This window comes from Puma concolor, chromosome E4 (assembly GCF_028749965.1).
Source record: "Puma concolor isolate L17-30 chromosome E4, mPumCon1.1.hap2, whole genome shotgun sequence".
Lineage (NCBI taxonomy): Eukaryota > Metazoa > Chordata > Mammalia > Carnivora > Felidae > Puma > Puma concolor.
Window position 1 is genome coordinate 58,711,224 of NC_141683.1, and position 6,158 is coordinate 58,717,381.

General features: G+C 51.9%; 1 protein-coding gene and 1 long non-coding RNA gene across 3 annotated transcripts in view; one reads left to right on the plus strand and one right to left on the minus strand.

The window, feature by feature from the left end:
- NME7 (NME/NM23 family member 7) overlaps positions 1 to 6,158 on the plus strand; it is a 263,016-nt gene that overhangs the window by 255,742 nt on the left and 1,116 nt on the right. The window lies entirely within an intron of this gene.
- On the minus strand, positions 680 to 5,272 carry LOC147572712 (uncharacterized). Its single transcript, XR_015245981.1, has 2 exons — positions 3,799 to 5,272; positions 680 to 3,546 (listed from the first exon to the last, which is right to left on the minus strand). It is a non-coding gene; the product is annotated as an uncharacterized LOC147572712 (long non-coding RNA).

A 6,158-nucleotide genomic window follows, 5' to 3' on the forward strand; every position in this document is an offset into this window, starting at 1 on the left:
CGCGGGGCTCGAACCCACGAACCGTGAGATCACGACCTGAGCCGAAGTCGGACGCTTAACCGACCGAGCCACCCAGGCGCCCCTGCCACTACTGTTTTAAATGCTTTCCTTGACCCTATATAATAGGGATCATTGTACTGTAGATACGGGATCTGGGAAATAGAGGAGTAATGTGACTTCCTCAAGGTCATCCAGCCAGGAAATGGCAAGGCCCAGAGTCAGACCCCAATAAGCTGGCTCCCCCCTCGTGGGAGCACTTAACCAGCCCAGGCAGAGCCAGAGGCACTAGACAGAGTTCTGTGCCCTTGGACAAAAAGTGTCAGCTCTAAAAGCCTCCAGCTCATCAACTGGACAAACGGGACTAATAATTTCTATTTTGAAAAATGAGTTGTAAGTATTGCACACGATAATCTGTTAAAGCACATGCAGCGCGGAGTCCGTTTGTAAAGGAGAGGTGATGGAAATATTGAACAGCTATCCGTAGCTCACACTGAGCTATGGTAACTCGCAGAGTGGACTTTTTTAATCATTGGGAGTAGGAGGGAGAGGGAAACGTAAGTGACAAACGTCTATTCATATTTTTAGAGTTTTTGAGGGCCGGGGAGGGACTAAGCTACAACCAAAACCACCGTCCAGGCAGAAGAGGCCAGATAATGAGTCATGTAACACAATTTTAGAGTGAACTTCTGGAAAGGACTGCTGCGTCTTTAATTATATTAGAAAAGAAGGTATATCTTTCCAGTAAAAAGTCCGTGCCACCTTATTCTGGGTTGAGGAAGAATTACCTTCCAGCTTCAAAAAGGGGGTCGTCGTCATTGGTGGATGGCAGTGAGAAAACAAGAGGGCTTGACGAGAGAGCTTGGAGCACACTGGTATAGAGAATTACTGAAATGCATGGGCATTTTCATGTGAAATTGTCATTTTTCAGCATTATTTCCTGGAGCCGGTAAACGGATTTGCGGGGTGCATCCACAGCCCAAGCACCTCCTGGGCTCCGTGGCGGCCATAGCGGGGCAAGGATCGATTGCTCATCTCCTTTCTGTCAAGGCTGGCTGTGTCCCTCTGAGCCCTTCCGTCCGGAGAATCCCAGCCTTCCTTTAGCTCTTATCTCTTTCCTTACCATGGCCTACGTCCCGGCGCTGTACTGGGGAGCGGAAAATAAGTGGTGGCTTGGAGAGGAAAGACAGAGAGGGAGAGGGAGCCCAGCCCAGGTTCAGGCGGGATTGGAGTTTTGTGTGTGCGAGGCCGGCCTGTGGCCTCTGCTCTTCACCCCTGCCCCAAGGCTTCAGCAAGCCTTCCCGGCCTCTCTTCCTTTCCAGGCGAGCCTTCCGGCCCCGGCCTCCCCCCACCAGCAGCTCGCACCAAAGATCTGTGGGCCACTTGTTTTCAAAGCAGCCCTTTCGACCACCTTTTGCACCCAGCCTATAGGCAAACCACACAAAAGTAGCCCTCCGTGCGCTACCCCAGAGGCCCGTGGATGTAAACAGAACTGGCTGAGAATGGAATGTAGGGCCCCTTGTCCCAAAACAAGAATTTCAAGAGGGAGAGCGGAAGGAACAGTAAACCAGGCCTGGCCCTCCCAGCTCGTGGCCCCTCCCGTCACACCATCCCTCGCAGGAAGGGGCCCAAGTGAGTGGAGAGTCGTTTTTCTGCCGAACTGGCTGGTGTACTTAAAGATCACTGTTGTATTACTGGAACACCAGCAAAACTGTACCGCAATCAAATTCAGATTGCCTAGATTTTATGTGAGAATCTGTCTAGAAAAACGGCACAGGGACAAGCATTCTGATTTGGTGCCTGAACTCCGTGACTCTGGGAGAGAGAAGTTCTGTATAGGTTGGAACACATATAGACTCTTGCTTAAAAGGAAGAAAGTAACTCCGCAGGCATCTTCAATGCCCAGCCAACCTTTAAGAACCACCAGAAAATAGGTGGCCACACTCTACCTCCAAAGTGCCCGAGTCACCTGTCCGTGGAAGAGCCCGGGCAGACTCCACGACAGAGTCAGAGTTAATCACTGCAAAGAGATTCCATGCTCGCTGTGTTAGCGGTAGTCGCACGGCGCCTGTGGTGGACAGGACTGGAAGTCACTAGCTTTTGCTACACACTGTATGTAGTCAGGGCAGAAATGAGAAATTCCTTAGAAGCTCCTGCTGAGTCTACACTTGAAGCAGCTAGAGAAGACTTAAGAGTTATCCGTTGGAGAATTTTCCATAATGTGGATACAGTCGTGAGCAAATGCAGGTTCTGCTCCGTGGGAGACGAAGAGCCAAGAGGCTTAGAGTTGCAGGTGCGCGTTGAAATCGCGGTACCGCTGACTCCGCGAGCGCCCTGAAGCCGGGGGACCCGCGCCCCTGGACCCGGCTCTGTGCGGAGGTGGGGGGGGGTGTTACTCAGCTCAGCAGCGTGGCCCGTGAGCAGAGGCGGCTGCGTATTCCGCTACAGCTCGCCGTTCCCCTCGTCTACATCCAAACTCAAGTCGAATGTTAACCCCCGTACGAAAGGTTTTGTGTCCCGCCGACCGCTAATTATTTCCATTTGCGCTGTTGCACGCTGTAGGAATTTGATTTGACGACCCGGGTTTTCCTCCTTCCAGGATACGAGGTTTCTGAGGTCCAGGACTCACGCGTCACTGGGTTATTTATCCTAGGTGGGTGTGTTCGCTGTGTTAGTTGTGTGGACGATTGGCAGAAGGAGGGAAAGGAAATGAAGCGCAGATAAGAGAGTCGTTTAGGCCGGTTAAGGTATTTGGAAATGTGAAGGCAAAAAGTACAGAACAGGGACCTTGTCTGTGTGGATACTCCCCTCCCCGAGTTCACGGTCAACGCTGGGCACAGAGGAAGTGGCTCCGGAGAACTTTGTGAATGCAAGAAGAGAAGAGAGGCCAGCTCTAGTCAAAGGTGTCTCTGTGGCCACAGACCTCTCACGTCGTGTTCCCTTTTCTATGGTAGGACCCCGAAGTGCCTGTTAGCTTTCTATTGTTCCCTTGCTGCCCAGAGGCCCCAGTGCAGAATCACCAGAACCTGCCCCCAAGGCCTGATCCTCACCCACTGGTCACTTTAGAACCCTGGCTCCTCATCAGAGGAATGGATCGTCCCCCCATTTCTGCAGGACTCCTCCCTGCCTCTCCTATTATTTCCTGTAATAACCGCCAATCGCCGTAAGAAGCTATGGGCACTGAAGGGCCGCCCTTCACGGGAAGGAAATAGTGGATCCTGAAGCCCTTAAACCAGAGGACTGACCCAGTGACTCCCAGGCACTGTAGCTGGCTGAGTAACTGGGTTTCCAGTCACCCTGTGCGGCCCCCTTCCCGGTCTGCAAAGGGCCCGCGCTAGAGGAAGGTACGCGTTTCCCTGGAAAAGGCAGCCCTTGACAAACTGCCTGGAAAAGTCCTGATCTTATGAAAATCCAGTATCTTAAAGGCTTTGTGGAGAATCCAGCTGGAGATACTGGGTCACAGTTTTATTGCAGGATGGGCCTTTTCTTAGGGTGCGGCATTCATTTGTGGCTGATCAAATAGCCGGGTTCCGTCGTAAGAGTCAGCACCTCTTTTTTTTTTTTTTTTTTTTTTTTAATTTTTTTTTCAACATTTTTTATTTTTGGGACAGAGAGAGACAGAGCATGAACGGGGGAGGGGCAGAGAGAGAGGGAGACACAGAATCGGAAACAGGCTCCAGGCTCTGAGCCATCAGCCCAGAGCCTGACGCGGGGCTCGAACTCACGGACCGCGAGATCGTGACCTGGCTGAAGTCGGACGCTTAACCGACTGCGCCACCCAGGCGCCCCAAGAGTCAGCACCTCTTAATGAGATACTTAATTTCTCCGAGCAGACTGAATGCTGACGGTCTTTGAGAGGAACACGCAAAATTAAAACATGAGCCAAGGTATCTATCTGCCTTGGCCCAACCCTCTTCGTTTCACGTTGGGTAGGATAGGAACACTAATTGCAGGCAGGAATCCGGAGAGTAGCGGGCTCGCTCGCTCTCTTTCGACGGCTCTCCCGGTGCAGGGCCCACAGGATGGAGGATAACGCGCCCGTGTCGGGTCCGTGCTGGCTCCCTCTTTAAGAACTTAGAAAAGGGAGAGGCGCGTTCTCCCTGTTGAATTTGAAACCCAGATCACTTGACTTGATTCAAACTGCTCTCGAATGTTCCTTGGGTAGTTTCCCTCTGTATTCGTGAGGTCCTTAGTCCTGAAGTTTCAAAGTAACCTCACCTAGTTCTCCCCGGGCCAGGCAGGCACCGATACAGAAGTGGCACTAATCCTTTAAGAAGCCAGGAACTGGGGCAATCGTTGGACTCTGCAAGGTTCTGATAACTGGATTTTCGTCTCTGATTACCGATAATGTTTTTAATTTGGGGTTGGAGCTGTTCCCTCTGGCAATAAGTGAAGCTTGGGCAGACAGGGCATGCTATTGTTCTAAAATAGAGTTCAGATTCGATTTTGCCCAAACAGGTACAGAACCGGGAAAACTTGGCTTCTGTTAATGCTGTACTTTGGGCCACATGTTCCTAAATTCTTGCTGGCTTGTTTCACTTTTAGGAGTTTTACCCTATCTGAGCACCAGCTGAAGGTTTTTTGTTTTGTTGTGTTTTGGTTTTTTTTTTTTTTTTTTTACCATTTTTCTTTATATCCATTCAGTGTTTGACTTGAACAAATTTGTTTTACTGCCATAAATGGAAAACTAGTCTTACTTGTCCTTGTGCGAAAGTAACAAATACAATGAAAACAAAAGTTATTAAGTTCTAGCTAGATAATATTGCTTGGGACTGCTGGTTCCGAGCCCAAGGCCTGGTACCCCTTTCATGGAAAGGCAGATTAACCTGGGCTGAACACATGATAGCACCAGACCAAAACCTGCCTTCGGGGAATAGGATACGATGGGTTGAAAGAAAACAAAAAAGCTCAAGGGAGAATCCTGTCTCCTCTGTGCAGTAGTCGTTCGAACGCTCTAGGTTCCAAGGGGTACTCGGCCTACCTCTGAGAAACGCTGCCTTTGAAAACCTCATTGCTTTATATTCGGTGCGAGGAATGAAGTAGCTGACTGGACTTGTGTGAAAACCCCTCTGTAGGATGTCAGAACGCCACAGAGGTAGAGGGCACCAACCCTGTGCCCAAAAAGTGCCCTCTAGTAAGGGATGGAATAAACGGATGATCTGAGGAGAGACAGTTGATCAACATAGAGAACAATTCCGAAACATGCAGTATTTGATCCTAGAACGTGACCTGCGGAGGAGAGAAGGCAGATCCGTGTGTTTGGTTCACTCGTGGATCTGCCCTCCCCCCCCCCCCACCCCCGGCCCCGTCCGTCAGAAGAGTGCTTAGCACCGAGTAGTCAGTCAACAGGTATCTACAGAGCCAAAGAATACAAACCCGGGTCCAGAGTCTCAGAGTGGGGATGGAACCCTAAGGTTCAGGGTGGGGATGGGATTGGTGCAGTCCGGAGAGGGGACGGGGACGCAAGACTCTGGCAGGATCCCGAAGTGATGGGCAGAGTGCGCACACACGGGCACGCACGCACACACGGGCACGCACGCACACACACGCAAGGGCACCCGCGCGCTACCACGTGCCCGGCGGCTCAGGATAGCACGTGTGCGAGCAGTGGCTCGGGTCTGAGGTTGTGACCTTAGAACAGCCTCAAAAACGCAGACCCCTGTCCCCCGTGTGTATGCGCCTTTCCCCAGACCTCACCCCACCCCCCTTCCTGTTTATAAACGTCTCGTTTACGACCGACGGGCTCCCTGGGAGAGGAGTTGTTCCAGTGAGATGAACCCTCTCCTGTTCTAGGAGCGACCCCTTCTACTTCTCGGAGCGTGAGGGGGGGACATTCCGCGAAACCAGCTCTACGCGGGCACGCCGTTTACGGACGTTGCGGGATCGCCTCACTCGTGAATGAGGCTCCTGAAAACTGTGGCCGAGCTGTGGTGCCGGTTGCCACGGTGCCCTCTGCGGTTTTTGTTAAGAGGAATCCGTGCTCCTCTGGTATGAAGTTGCCATTAAACCGTTGGCTGGTCCAGGACCAGCAAGGCCCCGGGTATTATTCTTAAAGGCTAACCAAGCAGATCGGCAGGGTGGTAGCCGTGACCGCGAGGCAGCAAGGGGGGGGGCGTGTGAGCCGTCACCGCTCTTTCTGAAGCACCCCTGCTGTCACGTAA